Source organism: Giraffa tippelskirchi, chromosome 4 (assembly GCF_054371585.1).
Source record: "Giraffa tippelskirchi isolate mGirTip1 chromosome 4, T2T-mGirTip1v1.2.pri, whole genome shotgun sequence".
In the NCBI taxonomy this organism is placed as follows: domain Eukaryota; kingdom Metazoa; phylum Chordata; class Mammalia; order Artiodactyla; family Giraffidae; genus Giraffa; species Giraffa tippelskirchi.
The window spans coordinates 122,152,491-122,176,855 of record NC_137278.1 but is presented as its reverse complement, the minus strand read 5'-3'; the positions used below and the strand labels follow the sequence as shown (position 1 = coordinate 122,176,855).

Below are 24,365 nucleotides of genomic sequence, written 5' to 3'. Positions count from 1 at the left end.
AAGCCAGAAAGTGATGATTCCAAGATTTCTAGAATCTTGCAATAATCATAGAATAGAGGAAAGATAAAATCTCACCTTTCTTCTCTAATGAAGTTTACAGATTCTCATTGTTCAAAGATGGAAGCCTCCCTGCTCTTCTTGGGCCTGACACAGAATATATTATTCAGGGACATGCATGCCCATACACAAAATTCATGGTAAGAAACTGTTATTTTCTAATTGATGCTAGCTGAAGAAAGAATTTTAGTCCTTTAAGGGCAATGAAAAAGTCTCCTTTATTACAGTGCCCCAGAGCATTCATGATATAGAGGTGAGTTAGCATATACTTATTGGACAATCAAATTTAAGTCAAATAAACTGCTTTTTCTATGACTTAACATCATTTATTCCCTCAGAATTTCAGAAATCTCAGGTCAGCCATTCTCCAGCAACCAACCTACAACTGAGGTGCCATAGAAGGACATCTGTCTATACTTCGCTTTTCCGAAAATAAAAATCATGACAATGCCTAGGGTAAATTATCCAGACTCCATTTTGATAGTCTATATTGTTTTAATTCGGAAAATCTATTCCAGTGGACTTGAGTTAATAAACATTTTGAGCTGTTGTTACCTTACATTCCACATTATTTGGCTAATGAGTGGTCATTTTTTCACCCAACACACGTAGAGGGTTCACTGATGGCAGCTTTAATGTACTTTATCTAGGTTAATGTCAATAAACATCCTGAAAAGTATAAATTCTCATCATTCATTTTCAGATAAAGAAACTGAAATTAAGTGTTTTCAAGTTAGAGTCTGCTAGTAACATTTCCAGTTATTTTTCTTCTTTTTTATTGAGGAGAATACTGATGTTGGTTTTGGAAAAATTCCCACCTAAACACCATTTTTCAGACTCCTGTACTGATATGGATAGTCACGCAATAATATTTCTGGACGATAAAATATAAGTGGATTTATTTGGAAGGATTTTTGGGAAAGCACCTTAAAATAGGAAATGGATTCATTCAATACCGCAGGTATCCTCTTTGCCCTTGGGACATTTCCCTTACTCCCCGCCAGAAATGAAGAGCTCTGGCAACCATCTTGAGCTGGCTATGAGGGAAAAGCCAAGAAAATCAGCCTGACTTCCCTGAGACTTCAGACTACCTACTTCTGAATTTCTTGCTTTGAGGCAGTAATGTAACACCTATGTCACTTAAACCACTGTTCTAGGATTTTCTGTTACGTGCAGCTGAACTCTGTCCTTAAATTTTACATCCAGTGATAAGCTAAAGGTTCTATAGCTATAAAATAATGTAACTTCTTCTGATTTCATATTCAATAAAGAAAACTAAGAGTAGAATTTCTCAATGCTAAAACAGCCAGTCAAAGTATTGATCATATTTAAGGGCTTACATGCAGGGTTAGAATTACCCTTTAGACATTGGTGTCCCACGATGCAAAAACATTTTCCTACTGCACTCCTTGTTTGTATTCAAGCATTCATCAAGTATTATTAAAAACTTATTAGCAACAGATAATATGTTCCAAGGACTAAAAATGTGACCACTACCAAGACGCTTACAGTCTAGTTTGATGGATATCTCAAATAATTAAGTGAAGAATTATTGTAATTGTGATCAATGCTATAAAAATAATGTTACTGTGATAAAACATAATAAAGAAATCTATTCTAGTCTATTGTATCAGAGAAGGCTTTGGAGATGTTAAAAAATAAACTGAGGCACATTAAAATTTTCAGGAGTTTATTTGAGCAAACATCAATTCTAACTGGGTAGTATCAAACCAAAACTGGTTAGGAGCATTCTGCCAACAGAAGCTAGGGTAAAAATTGTTATGGAGAAGATGCAGAAACAAAGCAAGACAATTATTTGATTGATTATACCTTAGTGTTAGTCACTCAGTCGTGTCCAACTCTTTGTGACCCCATGGACTGTAAGGCAGGCTCTTCTGTCCATGGGGTTCTCCAGGCAAGAATACCGAAGTAGGTTGTCATTCCCTTCTCCAGGGGTTATAGCTTAAACCGTTGCCTTAGTTAAGAAAATATGTTTGGCTGTTTGTGACTGTTCTTAGGTTTAGATTTCTTCACCTTGAGATATTTTCAGGAATTTACTCTGTTTTAGGTTTTAGTTTGATTATTTAGATACTAGGGCACTAGAGCTACATTAGTCTCCAATGGCCTTTTCAGCTGAATTACTTTAATAGTGAGAGTGTAACATTTGTGCCGACTTCTGAGAAATAAATGTTTATGAGCCAAGTGACTAGAGAGAGAAAATATTCAGGCATGAGAAATAGTATGTGTAAAAGTCCTGAGATTTAATAAAGGTAGGGAGAAGTGGTTCACAGTTAAAATGGAGAAACAGGCTACAATATAGGACCTTTTAGGAGATTCTGAGATTTTACACTTTATCACAAAAAATATTGGAAACCATGGAACACTATGGAGGTGGGTCATAACCAAACGACTTTTGGGATAAAAAGGAAAACACCCTAACTGAAGTATTTAAACAAATGGTTTGGAGCAAGACAAGAGGAACCCGTACAATTCGTTAAGATATTATTATTATTGTAGTAGTTCAAGCAAAAAATAACCATGGTGAATTAAATACAATGGTAACAGAAGAGTGGAAAAGTAGACAGATTTTATACATATTGGGGAGGAAGTTGCTTCTGGATACAATGGCTAATTGGATAGTAGAGGGCTAAGAATGAAGATAGGAGTGACTTCCTTCTTAGTGGGTATTGTCATAAAATATCAAGATAGAGATTGCAGGAGAAGGAAAGATTTTTATGGGAAAGAGCTTTAATCCAGTGTTGAGTTTGAGGAATGTGTAACACATGCAAACATAGATATTGAGGAAGCAGTTGATAAAAAGCGCGAGAAGTCTGCGGTGGTGTTCTAACTGGATGTGACCACATAGAATGAACAACATTATATATGTTTACTGACACACTTACTTCTTTTGTTAGAAGCCCCTTGTACTATCAGTTAGCAGGGTTTCACTAATGAGAATTAGGGAGAGCATTGTATCTTCATCCATCCTACCAGTTTTGCATAATGCTCCCTCTCTTGATAATTCCAAACATGTACTTAACAAGCTAACTCTCAGAAAGCACTTTCATCTTTGAGCATTGTATCCACCTCCTATAATCTCTTACATAATTGTTAGAAGAATCACACCAGCAATTTGATGAACACATAAATGTTCCAGGAACTGCTGCATTCTTTGTATATGTAATTCCTAACCATCTGAACAGTTCCATGAAGAAATATTTCCAACACCATTTTTTTAAATTTTCACCCTGCTTATTTAACTTACATGAAAAAGAACGTGCATATATGTATAACTGAATCACTGTGGTACAGTAGAAATTAACACCAACATTGTAAGTCAACTACACTTAAATAAAATGATTTAAAAAAAAAAAGAAAAAAAAAAGCCAAGGGTGTCAGTAGGTGCATTATTAGTAATGTTTATTCTGGTTACTTACTTAGCCTGCATTTCCTGGATTTTCCTACTTTAAACATACAATTCTTCCTTAAAGAATTAAGCTGAGAAGATACTTTGAGTCCATGAAAATGTCATGACCCCTCAACTCTCCCTCAGCATTCACCATATATTCAGCCAATGACGAATTTTGGCTGAATTATTTATGACAATGATGGCTGCCATATGGCACTTTTCTGTCAATCTGTCTACATTTGTGAGTTGGCATTATACTGCAAAATAAGAGCTTTCCCTTCCTCCAATCTATTTTATATCTAATCAGAATCAGTATAAACTCATGGATTTTTAAATTTTTTTAAATTTGTAAAACTCAGCAGTGGCCACAGGACTGGAAAAAGTCAGTTTTCTTTCCAATCCCAAAGAAAGGCAATGCCAAAGAATGCTCAAACTACCGCACAATTGCACTCATCTCCACACTAGTAAAGTAATGCTTAAAATTCTCCAAGCCAGGCTTCAGCAATACATGAACCATGAACTTCCAGATGTTCAAGCTGGTTTTAAAAAAGGCAGAGGAACCAGAGATCAAATTGCCAACATCTGCTGGATCATCGAAAAAGTAAGAGAGTTCCAGAAAAATATCTATTTCTGCTCTCTTGACTATGCCAAAGCCTTTGACTGTGTGGATCACAATAAACTGTGGAAAATTCTGAAAGAAATGGGAATACCAGACCACCTGACCTGCCTCTTGAGAAACCTGCATGCAGGTCAGGAAGCAAGAGTTAGAACTGGACATGGAACAACAGACTGGTTCCAAATAGGAAAAGGAGTACGTCAAGGCTCTATATTGTTATCCTGCTTATTTAACTTATATGCAGAGTACATCATGAGAAACACTGGGCTGGAGGAAGCACAAGCTGGAATCAAGATTGCCGGGAGAAATATCAATGATCTCAGATACGCAGATGACATCACCCTTATGGCCGAAAGTGAAGAAGAACTAAAGAGCCTCTTGATGAAAGTGAAAGAGGAGAGTGAAAAAGTTGGCTTAAATCTCAACGTTCAGAAAACTAAGATCATGGCATCCGGTCCCATCTCTTCATGGCAAATAGATGGGGAAACATTGGAAACAGGGGCTGACTTTATTTTTCTGGGCTCCAAAATCACTGCAGTTGGTGATTGCAGCCATAAAATTAACAGACACTTACTCCTTGGAAGGAAAGTTATGACCAATCTAGATAGCATATTAAAAAGCAGAGACATTACTTTGCCAACAAAAGTACATCTAGTCAAGGCTATGGTTTTTCCAGTGGTCATGTATGGATGTGAGAGTTGGATGGTGAAGAAAGCGGAGCATTGAAGAATTGATGCTTCTGAACTGTAGTGTTGGAGAAGACTCTTGAGAGTCCCTTGGACTGCAAGGAGATACAACCAGTCCATCCTAAAGGAGATCAGTCCTGCGTGTTCATTGGAAGGACTGATGCTGAAGCTGAAACTCTAATGCTTTGGCCACCTGATGCAAAGAGCTAACTCATTTGAAAAGAGCCTGATGCTGGGAAAGATTGAGGGCAGGAGGAGAAGGGGATGACAGAGGATGAGATGGTTGGATGGCATCACCGACTCAATGGACATGGGTTTGGGTGGACTCCAGGAGTTGGTGATGGACAGGGAGGCCTGGTGTGCTGCGGTTCATGGGGTTGCAAAGGGTCAGACACGACTGAACGACTGAACTGGATTATTGTTGTAAAATGTGGGGTTTAAAACCCTCAATCCTCTGTTTATGGTTACTTATGGCACTTCTAATGTGATATAAACTCCATCTCAGAGACTCATTTTTTGCTAGGTAGTCTGCAAAATTTAATTTTAAAGATGTTTTTAACATAATGTCCTCCAGAATTAAATATGATTAGCTTTTGGATAAAAGACTGCTTTGGAATACCCAAAGCTTCCACCTATTGGGATGGATACTTTGAGCATGGTTGCTGAGTGAAAGAGTGAATTTAGTCAGAAATATACAATATAAACTTTGTGCAGAACATTCTTAGTGTATCTAAGTCTTAACCTTGGTTCTTCATTTTTTTAACTTATTTTTGTTTTAGTTGAAAGAAAATTATTTTACAATATTGTGCTGTTTTTTTGCCACATACATCAACATGAATTACCCATGGGTGTACATGTGTCCCACCATCCTGAACCCCCCTCCCACCTCCCTCTCCACCCCATCCCTCTCGGTTGTCCCAGAGAACCAGTTTTGAATGCCCTGCTTCATGTATCCAACACCATTTTGCAGGTAAGGAAATGGAGACTCACAGAGGCACATTGATCAAGATATTCCTAGGGTGAGTGGGAAGCTTGTCTTCCTTCCATCCTCAGTCTCTCAGACTCCTACGGTGTCCCTATCTGTTCCCACTGAGGAGCTGATAAAAAATGTTCCATGGTAGTGATGGAAACAAGTACCAGCTCTTAAATTAGCCCCAAATACTACATGCAAATATTCCACAAGTGTTTCAGAGAGTGTTGAGTTTCTTTCCTGAGGAAAGTTATATTTAGAGATAAGATATGGGTGATGTTCAGAATGTAACGGCAAGACTAAATTTTATATTTACTCCCTTTGTTTACCTTATAAGGGAGATGAACAACAGAGGCCTCAGTTGTATTACTTTAAAAACTAGTTTTTCAAAATAGGCCTAAAAAGTCCGTCTGTTTTAATAAAGATCTCAGTATGATAGTAACTTAAGAGTAGCTGTGATGAATGGCAACTTAATTTCTACAGAAACAGAAAAATGCTTTGTGCATAGTATGATACCTAGGTCATGATTCAGTGCTTACTGCCTTCAAAAATTTGGCATATTAATGAGACAGGTGCGTGAGGTGAAGAGAAACATCCTTTAAACTTCATCTTGATTTTACCCCAATCATTTCACTTTTGGGGGGGGGCAAAGTCTTACTCTGATTTTGTTCATTTTTCACAAATGATACAGCCGACAATGAATGCAATCTTTCCTTAGCAGATTCTTTAAGCACATAATATAAATTAATGATGCAAACTATATATTTTAAAAACATTCTAAGCAGTGTAGAGTAGAAATAGAAATACTCTCATATGCCTTGAGCATATTTATTTTCATTCAAACATGTTTCTTGTACACTGTTTTATATGATAAAATAGATCTTCAAAATGACATTTTAATAATTTTATTTTAAATACTTAAAAATAAAATTCCTTTAAAAACAAAATCTACTAGTTTCCCCTGAATAAAAATTAAAAATTTGAAAAACATGTAAAGATATTAATTTTTAATAGCTATATTTACTTCCAGGCTCTTTTCATTTCTTGACTATGATTATAAGATACATACAGTTTGTGTTTTGATAGTCTAGTGTTGTAGTGTGATAGTTTTAAGTAATTTTTTTGCTTGTGAAAAGTACCAAATCATATTGTGAATTAGCTTTGGAGCCTCTTATCAGTTCAACATGCTTCTGAGAAAATTCACAATATATGAACTTGAAATTAGATTAACAATTTGATCAGTGCCTGCAGCACTGAGGCAGGGATTCTAGGAGATCCCCTGGAATGATACAAACCATTAAGTCCATTATCTTCCCACAAGTCTAGTCTAAAGTCCTCCAGAATCAAGGATCCTCTTTTCCTTCTATCTCAAGTAAGCATGTCTTACTGGCAGACTCTACCTCAGAGCCATTCAAGGAAAGAGATTCTGGGAAAAGTATTTCTGTGAGAATGTGGTTTGATGCAAGGTTAACAGCAGACTTCCTAGCATATTATCTTACAGAGAAGTTGAAGAGGCTGAAGACCTCTGTTTCCATTTTAAAACATTATTACTTCTTCTTGTCTGTAGATACTCCCGGCGCTCTGAAGTTCTAAAAGAAAGGAACTTACATTTGGATTCTACCAAAAGCAATGACTAGGGTGGAGACTGAACACAGTCTAGGCCTGGATCTCTTCCTTTGCTATCTTCATTTACTTTCTAGGTATTCCAACATAGATGGGTGGCTTGAATTATCATCTACAATGACAGCTCCCAAATCTATATTTCTAGCCTGGAACTCTTCCTTCCTATCATTAAAAAAAAAAAATATTTCCATAATCCAACCAATGCTCATCTCCATGCCTACCACCTTAATCTAAGATAAACATAATAAACTATCTACTTCTTAACTAGATTCCCAGCTCTGGACTTTAGCCTTTTATATTCAACAAAGTAGACAGAGTATATATAGGTGATTATTTTAAAATGACATGTTATATCACTCCTCTGCCCCAAAACATTTAGTACCTTCCTTTCTTGAAAAACAAACAAAACAACAACAACACCCCCCAAAATAACAACAAACAAAGGCAATATCCCACAAGGTCCTTGGATATCTGGCAATCATTTTCTTCCTGACCTCATTTTCTATTACTCTCACAGGCATTTCCTTTGCTTCAGTCCCACTGACTAAATTTACTATTTCTCTGCTACATCATTCATCCCTATCATAGTCCTTGAACTTGCTTTTCCCTCTGTTTCAAGTACTTATTTAACTCTTCAATTGTTACCTTTGCAATAAGGCCTTTCCTGACCTCTGTGTATTAATAATATCTCACCCAACCATGCCACTCCCTCCCTCTCTATACTTAAATTACTGACAAATGCCGACATGTAGAATGTATTTATTTGTTTTTGTCTTTTCCCTCCACTGGATTTGAAGTTCCATGAGGGTGAGAACTGTAACTCACTGCTACATCCATAAAACAAAGAACAGAGTCCAGCATTTTGTATTGAATAAATACTGGATAAGTAATTGGTGAATAAATAAATAAATAAAATCTGAGTAGTATAGAGAAATGGTGACAGATAAATGTGATCATCAAGCATTTGAGTTTAACCATAATGGGTAAGTGCTCTGTAATATCTACAAAGAAGATTATCTACTGCATAGTGAAGCTCATTTATGTGAAATGAGAACCAGCAATTCTTACTTAATTTGGTATGTAGTCAGTTGCTTCTCGGAAAAGGCAATGGCACCCCACTCCAGTACTCTTGCCTGGAAAATCCCATGGACGGAGGAGCCTGGTAGGCTACAGTCCACGGGGTCGCTAAGAGTCGGACACGACTGAAGCTACTTAGCAGCAGTTAGCAGCAGTTGCTTCTATTTTATTTCATTCTATATTAACATAATATGATCTCTGGCTGTGGACAAGTCTTTCTTCATATAATGGCACAAAAGCTCCAGGTTCTGTAGAAAAATGAGAAGATTATGCCATTTTTGATTTTCGAAATAAATATTACCAAAACAAAGAATTTACTTATTTTATGATAACTGGAGACTTACTGTGAACTGATATTTCACTGGCTTTGCAACCACATTTCAGTTCAGTTCAGTCGCTCAGTCGTGTCCTGCCTCTTGAGAAATCTGTATGCAGGTCAGGAAGCAACAGTTAGAACTGGACATGGAATAACAGACTGGTTCCAAATCGGGAAAGGAGTACGTCAAGGCTGTATATCGTCACTCTGCTTTGCAACCATATCTCCCAACATTTTCCACTGACAGTTTCTACTTGAGTTTCCTTTCTTCCTCCTCCTAGACTTTGCACATTGTCTTCCCTCTGCCTGAATGGTCTTCCAGCATTGATGTGCTTATAAAGTTTTTCTCTGCTTCTGAAACTCATATGAAGTGCCAATTCCCTAACCAACCTCTCCTTGACTCACATAGGTAGATCAAGGTGCTAATTCTTATGCTCTTATTGCACCACAAACACAGATCTTGAAGGAAGATCTGTATATATATATATATATATATATATATATATATATATATATATATAAAATAGATATCACTAGTGCCTTTGATACAGCCTTACCAGAATATATACTTACTTAATAAGTAAGTATAATATACTTACTAACTTGAATGAGTGAATAAAAGCATATAGAGAAGACAAACTGGCATCCAAAGAGTGGGAGTTCCTGAATTCTCACATTTAGTATTGTAATCAGACTCTTCTATATCCCAGAGACTCAGAGACATAAAATTCTGCACTGAGGGGAAAAAAGCATTACTCTTTGTAATGTCATATACCTTGAACTCTAAGGGATAGAAGATATATAAATTCATAATTTAGAGACATTAAACTAGAAAATGCCTCATTCAAGTAATATGCTTTATTTTTACCCAATAAAAATTTTATAATACATATTAGTATCTATAAATTTCCTTTCCAGAAAACTAATGAACATAGTAAAGTTTAATCACTCATTTATATACATGCAGGGCTTTCTTGTTTGTTTTTTTTTTTTAAGTGAGATTTTGCTTCTTAAATCTAGAAGAAAGAAGAAAAAAAATGCTCATTCTTAAGTCCATCACCTTGAAAACTTACTCCCTCTCAGTTCTTACTGGCAGGTGAATATTTCTTCTTTGCCAAGTGAGTCACTTGAAATGGGAACATTACTTTATTACAACCTACTTGGGTCAAGTTAATTTGAAGAAAATGTAAGAAAGAAAGAAAAAAGTTGCTATACCATATGAATACAGAAAAGTATATGCAAAAGTTATATAAACGAACAGCATTGAAACAAATTCTTTAAATAATGAAAAAAATTTGATAGACCCTACTAACTTTAGTATTTAAAATGTATACTGCTAAAATGGCTGCTTCTCTAAAAACTATCTGAAATGCCAAGAAGCTGGAAAGCTAAATATGAGTTTGAGGGTTTTAACAATATGTCCACAAATTCTTTGATATTCCTCTCCTTGAGAACTGGAGCTTAGCTCCCTCCTCTTCTACTGTAAGATAGTGGGATTTTGATGTTGTTTGTTGTCCAGTTGCTAAGTCATGTCTGATTCTTTGCCACCCATCTGCCTTCCCTGTCCTCACTATCTCCTGGAGTTGCTCAAATTCACGTCCACTGAGTCAGTGATGCCATTAGTTAGGTAGTTTATCTGCTCAGTCATGTCTGACTCTTTGAGACCCCATGGACTGCAACATGTCAGGCTTCCCTGTCCATCACCAACTCCTGGAGCTTGCTCAAACTCATGTCCATTTTGTCAGTGATGCTATCCAACCATCACATCCTCTGCATCCCCTTCTCCTCCTACCTTCAGTCTTTTCCAGAATCAGGGTCTTTTCCAATGAGCCAGTTCTTTGCATCAGGTGGCCAAAGTATGGGAATTTCAGCTTCAGCATCAGTTCTTACAATGAATATTCAGGACTGATTTCCTTTGGGATTGACTGGTTGGATCTCCTTGCTGTCCAAGGGACTCTCAAGAGTCTTCTCCAACACCACAGTCCAAAAGCATCAATTCTTTGGTGCTCAGCTTTCTATATAGTCCAACTCTCACATTCATACATGATTACTGGAAAAACCATAGCTTTGACTAGACGGACCTTGGTCGACAAAGCAATGTCTCTGCTTTTTAATATGCTGTCTAGGTTTGTCATAGCTTTTCTTTCAAGGAGGAAGCATATTTTAATTTCATGGCTTCAGTCACCATCTGCAGTGATTTTTGAGCCCCCCAAAAATAAAGTCTGTCACTGTTTCCATTGCTTCCCCAACTATTTGACACAAAGTGATGGGACTGGATGCCATGATCTTAACTTTCTGAATGTTCAGTTTTAAGCCAATTTTTTCACTCTACTCTTTCACTTTCATCAAGAGGCTCTTTAGTTCTTCTTCACTTTCTGCCATAAGGATGGTGTCATCTGCATATCTGAGGTTATTGATATTTCTCCCTGCAATCTTGATTCCAGCTTGTGCTTCATCCAGCCTGACATTTCACATATTGTACTCTGTATATAAGTTAAATAAGCAGGGTGACAATATACAGCCTTGATGTACTCCTTTCCCAATTTGGAATCAGTCTGTTTCTCCATGTCCAGTTCTAACTTTTGCTTCTTCATCTGTATATAGATTTCACCGGAGGCAGGTCAGGTAGTCTTGTATTCCCATCTCTTCAAGAATTTTCCACAGTTTGTTGTGATCCACACAGTGAAAGGCTTGGGCATAGTCAATAAAGCAGAAGTAGATGTTTTTCTGGAACTCTGTTGCTTTTTTGATGATACAATGGATGTTGGCAATTTGATCTCTGGTCCCTGTGCCTTTTCTAAATTCAGCTTGAACATCTGGAACTGTCAACACCGTTCACAGTTCACGGTGACTGGCCATTGAGCCATCTCAACCTCTGCTGCCCTTTCTCCTCTTGCCTTCAATCTTTTCCAAAATCAGGATCTTTTCTAATGAGTAGGCTCTTCGCATCAGGTGGGCAAAGTATTGGAGCTTCAGCTTCAGCATCAGTCCTTCCAGTGAATATTCAGGGTTGATTTCCTTTAGGACTGACTAATTTGATCTCCTTGCAGTCCAAGGGACTCTCAGAGTGTTCTCTAGCACTACTATTCAAAAGCGGAATAGACTTACCCATACACTACTGGCGGAGGGTGGGGGGGAGAAGCAAAAACAACCAAAAAACCAAAAACTATAGATAGATGGGCATCACTTCCAATATTAGGTTATACAAGGATTTGAGCTGATATTTTATGCACAGTCAGCCTCAGATCTCTGTGTATCTGTGTCTCTGTCTCTCTCTGATAAGGCTTATGCTGGATCTGTAACTGGCTTTGGAGGGTGTGTGTGCGTGCTCAGCCACTCTGAGCAACCCCTACTCTGCAACCCCATGGACTGTAACCAACAAGGCTCCTCTAGCCATGGAATTTTTCAGGCAAGAATACTGGAGTGGATTGGCATTTTCTCCTCCAGGGGATCTTCTGGACCCAGGGATTGAACTCTGCATCTCCTGCATTGGCAGGCAGATTCTTTACCACTGAGACACCAGGGAAGTCCTTGGATAGTATGCACAACTTAACAAATATTAGCATGTTGAATTTAGAAACATATTAAAAGGATTCTCCATCACTATAAAAAAATTCACCCTTGGGATGATGCAAGGATGGTTCAAGATATGCAAATTTAGAAATGAGATATACCACATTAAAAGAATGAGATAAAAATTACATGATCATCTCAATAGATGTACAATAAACATTGGACAAAATACAACATCCTTTCATGATAAAAACCCTTAACAGACAGGTATAGAAGAAACATACCTCATGCCTCATAATAAAAGCCTAATATGACAAACCTATATCTAATGTTCAACAGTAGAAAACTGCCAGCTTTTCCTCTAAGATCAGTAGAAAGACAAGGATACTCATTCTTACCACTCTAATTTAATACAGTATTGGAAGTCTTAGTTAGAGTAAATAGGAAAGACAAAGAAATAACAGTCATCCACATCAGAAAGGAAGAAGTAAAATTCATTATTTATAAATGATACAATTTTATATATAGAAAATCCCAAAAGCTCAACAAAAAACTTTTGTAACGAATTAATTCAGTAAAGTTGCAGGATATAAAATCAACATGCAGGAATCAGTTGCATTTGTATACACTAACAATGAAACATCTGAAAAAAGAACTAAAGAAAACTATTCCATTCACAATAGTGTAAAAAACAGTAAAATACTTCGGAATGAATTCAACCAAGAAAATAAAAGATCTGTACACATGTAAACCCATGGCTGATTCATGTCAATGTATGGCAAAAACCACTACAATATTGTAAAGTAATTAGCTCCCAACTAAAATAAATAAATTTATTTAAAAAAAAATCTGTACAATAAAAACTACAATACTTTTTGAAAGAAAGCAAATAAATAAATGGAATGACATCTTGTGTTCATGGGTCAAAAGAAAAAATATATTCTTGTTATAATACATGTTCATTATCTGAGAGTTTCTGTGGATCAGAACCCTCTGCTGAGGGTTTCATGAAGTGCAATGAGGCTGAGCTGAATTTCTTTTCTGGAGCTTAGGGTACTCTTCCAAGCTGCTAGTTATGAGAATTAATTTCCTTGTAGCTACAGAATTTCATAGTGGCTTGCTTTTATTAAGGTCAGCAGGAGAGACTGTTTAACCTCTAGATTCATTGTTAAAAGGGTTCACCTAAATAGACAGGCCCATCCAGGATAATTCCCATTGATGAATTTAAAGTCAATATAAAAAAATCTTTAACTGCATCTGAAAATTCCTTTCACTTTTGCCATTTGCTATTGATTAGGAGGACTATATAAAGGTATAGATACCAGGAGTCAGAAATCATGAGGGCTTATCTTAAAATTCTGCCTCCAGAGACCGTATATCAGAACAATGCACCTAAGCTGTTCTTTTTCCTAACTCACATGAAAAAATTTATATGAGAAATTTTATATGAGAAAATTAATGTTTGTTGTATTAAGTGGCTAAGTTTGGGGCTGTTTCATTACATAGCCATAGGTAACTAATACAGTTAAAACGTGTGAATTACATTCAGGGAAATAGTATACAATATCATCCTCTTCTTGATTCAGAAATCCCAGTTTTGCCCACAGTGGATATTGAAAAAGTACTATATTAAGATAGAATATAATCTTTATGTTTCACACAAAGACCTTACTGGAAAAATAGCACAAAGAATCAGAATATAATCTTTGTACTCAAAAACTAATTTTGGAAATTGATACAGAATTGGCACTAACTCAAAGTTGTCCTTTTAAAAAGCCTTAATATACTAATACCATCTTGAGGTCAAAGTAGACCTTGAGGCAGAATAATCATACAGCCAAATCAAGTTACCAAAAATTTCTTACTAACACATCAGTAATTAAAATTCTTTCATACTGAAAAGTATAAAATACTTTCTTTTCATTGAAAATGAATGCCCATTAAATGAAGTTCTGTTTTGTAACAAATGGTATTAAAATAGTTTCTATAAGATGTATTATGTAACATTTCTTATCACTTAATAATGGTAACTACTAAGAGTAGTGGCATGTGATATGTGTTTTATGTAAAATAATGATCTCAGTAAACATGAAACTGAAAGTTAATGAAAATAAGTCTAACCTTAAATTCTCAAAGATGATTTCTGTATAATCTCTCTTTTCCAGTATTTAACTGCTCTTCTTGAGGTTAGTTTCATTGTGTGTGAATTAATTATGTATTACTCAAAAATTATCAATTATATGTAGATCATCTTGCTTTTGGGGCTTCCCGGTGGTGCTAGTGTTAAATAACCTGCCTGCCAAAGTAGGAGAGCAAGAGACACATCCCCAGGTCTGGAAGATCCCCTTGAAAGGAGGGCATGGCAATTCACTCCAGTATTCTTGCCTGGAGAATCCCATAGACAGAGGAGCCTGGGAGGCTACAGTCCATAGGGTCACAGAGAGTTGAACATGAATGAAGCAACTTAGCACACATGCATTCATCTTGTTTTTCAAACACTTGTTACTTAATTTGCCATTTATATAATTTTATTAGTATCCTAGAACATCAGTTTTAATTAAAACAATTAATTCAAAGGGATAAAATTAAAAAATAGCTATTACCTCTGTGTTTGGGGGAAAAGCCTCAAAAGCTAGAGAAGACAGCTCTGCTTTAGTGAGATCATTTATATCAGTCAAATAGATGGTGGAATTTATCTACTATTTCAAAAGTGGGGACAGTTGAGGAACTAAGAAATATATATAGGAATGTGGATTGTGAGTTCAATTACACTTCGTCTTTATTATTTTGGAGAATTTTCAGTACAGTAGTGATGTCTTTATTCATATATAAGAATAAACATGTTTAAGTCAAAAGTAAAGTAATTTTGGTCTCTTTGCCTTTGGCTTATTATATAGATTACCATTTTGCAACACTAAGAATAATGAAGAGCTGATCCCATGTGCAATCCTACATTCTATCTTCATGGCCAGCAGCACAGCTTCAAAGGAGAAATGATGAAAACAAGAGAGCAGGAAAAAAGAGTAAGCAATCAAAATTCCTTCCCTGAGGAGAAAGAAGCCTCTGATAGCCAACTGGTGATAAGGCAATTTATGGATATAAGGATTCCAGAAAGTAATTTTATAATATCGCCTTAAAATAATAAAGCTCTAGAAACAGGGGACTTAGGGCAATGTTACATGAAGGAATGAGCTTCAGAAAAGCACTTCTATACCCATTCTTTTGTTTCTCCTTCCTAAGTTCCCAGTGAGTGACTAAGGCAGGAGATATCTCTGCTTATTGCAGATGAGAAAATTGCGTATCGGGAACATCATTACTGGTTCAAGTTTCTCTGGCTATTAAATGGTAGATCTAGGAATGAAATCCAAGGCTTAGGACTAGTTTTCTGAGTTTTTTCCACTAGGAAATATTGCCTTGACTCATCCATTGACGACATCTTTAAAACTGAATCTCCATAAATTAGTAAGAGCCCAAAAATCTTAATTTCAAAAAAGAATATTAGAATTTTATAACTCTCAGACTCATAGAAATCCCATAGAGTTTAAGAGACTTAGCCTTGATGATACTTTGATCAAGAGCTTTGCATGATAGGTTTTAGCACTTTATAATGAGAATAATCTTATTATGTAAGAAAGGTCCGTCTAGTCAAAGCTATGTTTTTTTCCAGTAGTCATGTATGGATGTGAGAATTGGACCATAAAGAAGGTTGAGTGTTGAAGAATTGCTGCTTTTGAACTGTGGTGTTGGAGAAGACTCTTGAGAGTCCCCTGGGCTTGTGTGTTGGACCTATTTTAGAACTCTCATTTTTATATTCCACCTAACTAAGAGTCTCCTTTCCCTGCCACTCATCCCACTATAATCAAGGATGATATTTTACTTAAAAATTGAGATAGAAATTGAATGAAAAAATTGAATTTATAGAATGCTCTGACTCCCTCCAAATATCATACGTAAGATAATTTTGCCTTCCACATTGGGCTGTGGTTGAATTTCTACTATTTGTTCTTCCTTGCCCTTGTCTCCAGATTTCTTATGTAATAAAAATGTATGTATATCTCACCTGTTTGCCTTAAAACACTAATTTGGTTTAACAGTTGCAAATGGTTTTTTTTGAAATATTAAGGAAATATTTTTTTCTTTTATCAATAGACTTTATTTTTTGGAGCAGCTTTAGGTTTACAAAAATTAAAGATAGTACAGAAAATTTCTATACACCCCCTTGTTACTTCCTCACAGTTCACACTATATTAACATCTTGCATTAGTGTAGTATATTTGTTACAGCTGATAAACCAAAACTGAAACATCATCATTAACTAAATTCCACAGTTCACATTTGGCTTCCTTCTTTGTGTTATAGTTCTACAGATTTTAACAAATTCAGACATCATGCACCCACCGTTACGGGTTGGGGGGGATATTTCTGCCCTAAAATTCCCCTGTGCTTCACCTAGTTAACTCTTCCCTCTCCCCCTGAACTCCTGAAAACAACTAATCTTTTTACTACCTTTCTAATTTTGACTTTTATAGAATGTTAAATACTGAGAATCACATAGTATGTAGCCATTTCAACTGAATTCTTATGTTAAACAATATGCAATTTAAGGTTCCTATATGTCTTTTTGTGGCTTGATAGCACATTTTTATGGTATGCAGATGACACCACCCTTATGGCAGAAAGTGAAGAAGAACTAAAGAGCCTCTTGATGAAAGTGAAAGAGGAGAGTGAAAAAGTTGGCTTAAAGCTCAACATTCAGAAAACTAAGATCATGGCATCTGGTCCCATCTCTTCATGGCAAATAGATGGGGAAACAGTGGCTGGGCTCCAAAATCACTGCAGATGGTGATTGCAGCCATGAAATTAAAAGACGCTTACTCCTTGGAAGGAAAGTTATGACCCACCTAGACAGCATATTAAAAAGCAGAGACATTACTTTGCCAACAAAGGTCCGTCTAGTCAAGGCTATGGTTTTTCCAGTGGTCATGTATGGATGGGAGAGTTGGACTATAAAGAAAAACGAGCCCCGAAGAATTGATGCTTTTGAACTGTGGTGTTGGAGAAGACTCTTGAGAGTCCCTTGGACTGCAAGGAGATCCAACCAGTCCATCTAAAGGAGATCGCTCCTGGGTATTCATTGGAAGGACTGATGTTGAAGCTGAAACTCCAATACTTCGGCCACCTGATGCCAAGAGCTGACTCATTGGACAAGACCCTGATGCTGGGAAAGATTGATGGCAGGAAAAGGGGATGACAGAAGATGAGATGGTTAGATGGCATCACCGGCTCAATGGACATGGGTTTGGGTAAACTCCGGGAGTTGGTCATGGACAGGGAGGCCTGGCATGCTGCGGTTCATGGGGTTGCAAAGAGTCAGACACGACTGAGCGACTGAACTGAACTGAAGATTTTATTGCATAGATACTTCAGTTTGTTTATCCATTCACCTTTTGAAGGACATCCTGGTTGCTTCCAGTGTTGTACATTTATGAAATCAGCATTCATATACAGGTTTTTGGGTGGACGTAAGTTTTCAATTTATTTGGGTAAACATCTAGAAATGTGACTGCTGGACCGTATGGTAAGATGATATTTAGCTCTGTAAGAAACACAAACTGTTCTTCAAAATGGCTATACCATTTCACATTCCCACCATCAATGAATGAAAGTTACTGTTGATCTCCATTCTCACTAACATTTGGTATTGTCAGGTTTTCTTTTTTTTGCATGTTGGCCATTTTAATAGCTGTCAATTTTTTTTTTAATGTTTTCTTTTATATTATTTGTTTCTCTTTAAGTTTCACAGCTCATTGAAATAATAGGCTGTATTCCTGCTAAGTTAAAATCAAACTTAAGCTTTACATGTGTCTAATTTTTAAAATCCATGAATATAGAAACTGCAATAAGTTTGATAATAAATCTAAATGAGGTAGGAATGAAATACAACAAAACTCTTTCAAATCCACAATATTATGCAATCTGAACTTAGAAGAGACAATAAATATTACCAGTTTGAAGGAGATATTTATGTATTATGTTATTTCTACTATGAAGAACAAGCCATGCCCAGCCTGAACATAAGAAAGAGGAGGAATGAATGCATATAATTTCATCTTTTTAGAATCCATTTCAAAGCCACTAAAGTTATTTTTGCTGAGATGCAAGCAAGGTTTCAGATACCTGTAAAGCACGTGATTTATTTTCAGTAAGAAAAAGGTGATAAGTAGCTTACTAATGGTGTACATAGATTTCTTCATAAGGAAAGGCTTAGAGAAGAGATAATTTCCATTTTAATAATTTAGATATTTCTTGAATAAGAACACATTATGTGGATTCACACCACACTTTGGAGAAAGAAACAATCAGGAGTTTGATGGGAGTCCATAGAAAGCAAAAACATAAACAATAACTAGTGTTTTCTTCTCCTAAGGGGTGGAGGATGACACTTGAAAAGAGGATGAATTTTACAGACTGGTGGACTTAGGATCGAAAGATCTGCTATCTGGTACATAGCATATGCCCAGGAGTTTTGCAGAGGCTTTGAGGTAGCTACCATAAGTTGCAGGTTGTGGTTTACATGAAGCAGATTCTTAGAGATTCCTAGAGACAGAGTTCAGTATACATGACGTTTATTAGGAAGTGTCTGGGAGTAACAGCTGTGGAAGAAAACAGAAAGAAGCAAGATTGAGTAGAGGGAACGGAGGGTTGCCAGGCCAACCCAACAGCACCAGCCAAACCCCTGGGAGTTCTAAATCTGGAAAAGCCCTCGAGAGTTGCTTCCCTTTAGGCTGAATAGACTAAGATTTTCTACCCTTAGCTCCATCAGTCTTTGGATGTGAACCACCATAGAAGGGCATGATCTTGGGGAAAATGGATCTCTGTAGCTGACAAATATCAAGACACATTCAAGTAAATCCTAGATGTCAAAACATATTTTTCCCTGCCTCCATCAACTAATAGCAGTTTTACCTCCTCCTGATGAACGATCATTTACCAGATGCTTGCCAATCTGTACAGAAGGAGACTAAAATACCCAGGCAGTTTTATAGTTTAATAAGCCTAGTTCTTTGTCCTATAGCTGGAAAAACCCCTCTTTTGGAACAGAGATTTTTAACCATGCAGAGACCAGACTTGTGAAAATGGGATAGCCAAATTCTCCCGTAGACTCATTGGGGATGATGATAATTGAAGCCATTCCTTGTTCTAGTATTAAGTTTCCAAGTCCACATAACTCTCTATTGGGGGCAGAGCACCATAAAAAAAAAATATTTTGACTCCAGGTGTACACAAAAAATATGGAGGATGGTGTCCCATCACCAAAGGGTTGACTATGAGCTCTGTGTACTTTAATCTGGGTCATACAAAATGTGATATAAACAGTGAGCCCCATGATGGGAAGCTCACTATTTTGCTGTAAAGTGGCTATTTATTGGGAAACAATATTATAAAGGATCCAGTGCTAGTAGATCAAAGATTATCTAATATTTTTGAGAGTGCTATGAGGCTGAGCAGACAAGAAAGGCAAGCTCATGTAGAAAATATGTGTCTATACTATTGGAATGGATGTCTGTCGCCTCTAGATTCAAAAAGACCAAACCAAGTGGCAATTGGGTTCCTTGAGAAATGGTACCTTACTAGAAGATCAGCACTGATCTTTGTTGCTGGCAGTTTGGACGTCTGGCACTGGCAGGAGCTGTATCAGTCTTGGTAAGTGGGAGCTCACCAATTTTTGTCAATCTGTTAACAGTCTCTTATCTCTGCCACTGTGGTTACTTCCTTCACGTACCCCTTATGCCATTGCTGGGGTGCTCAGTTGCTTCAGTCTTGTCCGACTCTGCGACCCTGTGGACTGTAGCCTTCCAGGCTCCTCTGTCCATGGGATTCTCCAGGCAAATATACTAGAGTGGGTTGCCATGCCCTCCTTCAGGGGATCTTCCCGAGCTGGGGATTGGACTCGCGTCTGCCTGTGTCTTCTGTTTCGCAGGTGGATTCTTTACCCACCGAGCCACCTGGGAAGCCCACTGCTGGGGTGACCAATGTCAAAATCTATCTGACATCAACTGGCTAAGTCATTTTGTCCTCTTCACTTTTTAATACTTCTTCTGTGGTGAATAATGTCTAGTTAACATGTAATTCTAAGATATTCACACTGTGTTCATTCTCTCATCTATCCATCCATCCACATTTCTCTATCTCACATCCCATTGTCCCTATTCTTCCCATCTTTCTTCTTCCAGTTCATTACCTTTTACTGATGTGTAGTTTTCTATTGTATGTACAGTCTTTTCTTTTTTTCTTGAATGACTACTGGGGTTGTTTCTAGTTTGGGGAGATTATAAATAAAGCTTGTATAAATAAAGCTTGTACCTTTCACATGCGTGGTTTTGTGTGAACATAAGTTTTCATTTCTCTTGGGGGGAAAAATCTGTCTTTTTAATAAACTGTGCTGGATCAATTGGATATCTGCAGCAAAAATAAATAAATAAAATTGACTTTTCTCTTACCATACACAAATATTAATTACTAGTAATATGTAGATTGCAGTGAGGGAGACCTGGGTTCATTCCCTGAGTTGAGAAGATCCCCTGGAGAGGGCATGGCAGCCCACTCCAGTATTCTTGCCTGGAGAATCCTTGTGGACATAGGAGCCCGGTGGGCTATAGTCCATGGGGTTGCAAAGAGTCAGATATGATTGAGCAACTAAACATACACAGAATGTAGACTTGTTGTGAAATATTTATCAAGCAGGGTATAAAAATCATTAACCATAAAGGAATATTTTATTAAACTGAATATATTTAAAAAATTGTATTTATCAAAAACACTATTAAGTAAAAAAAAAAAGTTTCAGAGGGAAGAAATATATAACACAAATGACCAACAGAGGGCTCCTATTCAGGCTTTATATATTCTTTTTAATCAATTAGAAAATTCAGAGAGCTTAACTGGGGGTTGGTGGCAAAGAGACAGTGGGGAATGGACAAGAAAGTTGACCAGCAACATTGTTGTCTTCAGAGTGTGCCTAGTGGGTGTGTGTGTGCACGTGTTAATACATCTCTTCCCTGCCTCCCCGGTTTTGTTGAGAATCAGTTTCCTAAAGTCTTGCTGTCTGCTTGCTGTCCTCCCTCTCTCTCTGTTGAGAGAGAGAGGTGGTTACCTGATTAGGAAGTTTGGAAGAACGAGGCTTACATAACATAGTCCTTTCCTCTCTTGAAAGAAGGTAAGGAAAAGGGATATTAATTATTTAGCATTGTTGAGATCCAAATAGCATATATAAACTCTCATATGGAATTTTAAGTTCATACAATTTTAATTAGTTATTTTCTTAAATGTTGTTGTTATATTCTAAGTTTGATATTAGAAATACATTCACTTGCTACCTTCTCTGTGTCAAAAATGTTTTTTCCTCAAGTTTTCACTTCTTAGTATTTTTCTTAAAGGGCTCACTGAGGCCTTTCATGTTCTTTAGTCTGATATCTTAGGAAAAATGAAGCACTGGAGGAAAAAGAGAAGGAAAGGAGAGTAGAAAATATTAGTAACACTGTCTGCTTATTAAGTGCTTTTTATGTGTCTAGCACTTAGTGCTTTACATGTTCCGGATTTAATTCTCACGACAAACTCACTTTATAGGTAAGGAAACCTAAGATAATAGAAATTAAACAAGTTGCCTAACACCACAAAGCTTCATTTGTGTAAACTTCCATGTCATTTTCTGACTATTTTTTACCCCGATCTTTCCATCTCTTGTTGTATGGTACTCTCATTTTTTTCTACACATTTCCTGTCTCATGTAATCAATTATTAATCTCTTTAAAACACAGATTATTTCTCATTTCAATCTCTAAACAATGCTCTGGATACATTAGATGTCCCATCAATGTTTGCTGCTTATGACATAAGAGCTCATAACAAAAGAGACCATAAGACATCATTGTACAAGTTCTGGGGATAAAATAGAGAATTTAGTCTCTATGTCATGTAAGCTGTACAAGGCTATGTTATCTATAAATAAAATGTGTAGTGAAGTTTTTTTTAAAGACTTTAAAGTTGGGGATCTAGCTCTACTGCTTACTGGCTGTGAGACATGGAACAAATCCTCAGCCTCTCAGAGATTTTGTTTACTCTTCTCAAAAAGGAGTCACATCTCCCTAAAAGGGTTATGAAGAGTTAATAATAGCCTGGGCAGACTGAAGGCTATAATAAGATGATACTATCAATTTACATTAGTCATTTGATAATACTATATGATATACATGTAGAATGTGATATACAAGGTGCACAATATCTACATGCAGAATATGATACACAATATACATAATATTGAGCTTTCCCGGTGGCTCAGACAGTAAAGAATCTGCCTGCAATTCAGGACACCTGGGTTCGAGCCCTGGGTTGGGAAGATCCCCCGGAGAAGGGAATGGCAACCCACTCCAGTATTCCTTCCTGGAGAATTCCATGGACAAAGGAGCCTGGCAGGCTACAATCTACGTGATCGGAAAAAATTGGACATGACTAAGCAACTTTCACATGTATAATACGCTACACATATAAAACAGATAATAAGGATAGCACAGGAAACTATACTCAATATTTGGTAATAAAAACCTATATGGGAAAAGAATCTGAAAAATAAGAAATTATGTATAACTGATTCACTTTGCTGTACACCTGAAACTAACACAGTATTATAAATCAACTATACTCCAATAAAATTTTTAAAAAATAAAATATATGCTGCATCATTTATAATATCATAGAGTGTTATACTGTCATTTTATAACATCTGTTAATTTTTTGGTCATAGCCCAGGGTGAGCTCTCAATAAATATCAAGCATTATTCTCTAGACAGAGAAAATGTTAATATTGCCACTGATGTGAAGTTGCTGTCTCTTTCCTCTGTCTTCTTTATTTCCCTCCCTATCTGTCACTTCTGTCCTGAGGCATATATCCGAGGCGTATGTCCTGTCAGAAGTATGAAATATTAATCAACTCCCTGAATTGAAAGTTTTTCGTAGAACTTTTTTTCCACCTAACTTTCCAAGCCCCAGTGAATACCTTTTTCTTTCTCAACCTTAATCCTAGACTAAAGATTCTTGAGTTCAAGGTGGCAAATTGTTGGGTGGTAGGGTCCATATTAGGTCATCTTCAGGTCCCTGAAGCAGCATAGATTATAGCATGTGCATTCAGTACATGATTGAGAATGCTTATTGGTTGGAACTTAACTTTATCATAGAACACACTCACCTACATTACCTTTTTCGGCCTTTCACAAAACTCTTTATGTCTAATGTAATTGTATCTTCCTGAAGGCAAACTTGTAAAAGAAGATACTCTCTCCATTGAAATTCTTTGAGTAACACAAAAACCTTTTTTAAAAAAATATGCTTGTGATTTTAGAAGATTCAAAGAAGATATGAAATAAAACCCCCAAAGCTCCCATGATACCCCCTTTATCAGTGCAAGAAATAATTCTCATGTATAGTTCCAGAAACTAGCTACACAAACACAAATACACACCAGTCTCACACATCTTCATACTCTCTGTACACACACTTATCCACACACTATAATTTGTACATTTATACATTTATTCATTTTAAACACATAAAGTATATACTACTCATACTTTCCTGCAACTTAAATATCTGAAATAATTATAATTAAAATAATTGTGTATTAGACACAGAATCGACATTATTTACTTTCCTTGTGTTCACAGAATTTCTTGAATGGGCATTCTATAACATATGGTGGAATTTTCTTATTAGCAAAGATTTCATCCCTCTTCCTTTTTTCATTATAAACAGTGCTGCACTGAATATGGTTTACTTTATTATTGCCAACTTGGGTCAGCATTAATATAACCACAGGGGGCATACAACAAATGGACATGGTTCAGTTAAATAAAAAAGCTTTTGTATTTTAATAGGGATTTTTTCCCCCAAAGTTTGACTGGTTTATATCCCCAACAAAAGTGTATGTGAATGTCAGTTTTATAGTTGATTAAAAAATGACAACCTATTACACTGCTATCTTTTGTGTATGAGTGTGTAGTTCTGTATGAGTGAAGCTGATCATTTTTTCCATTGCTTTTATATTG

The 24,365-nt window shown here is 36.5% G+C and overlaps 1 long non-coding RNA gene across 1 annotated transcript in view; it reads right to left on the bottom strand.

Annotated features, from left to right (window-relative positions):
• Window positions 1-8,586: 8,586 nt before the first annotated feature.
• LOC145546656 (uncharacterized) overlaps window positions 8,587-24,365 on the bottom strand; it is an 87,108-nt gene continuing 71,329 nt past the window's right edge. The window contains exons 3-4 of the long non-coding RNA XR_014083126.1: window positions 8,783-8,863; window positions 8,587-8,686 (exon numbers count right to left, since the gene is read on the bottom strand). This is a non-coding gene — a long non-coding RNA (uncharacterized LOC145546656). The remainder of the gene's footprint in view (window positions 8,687-8,782; window positions 8,864-24,365) is intronic.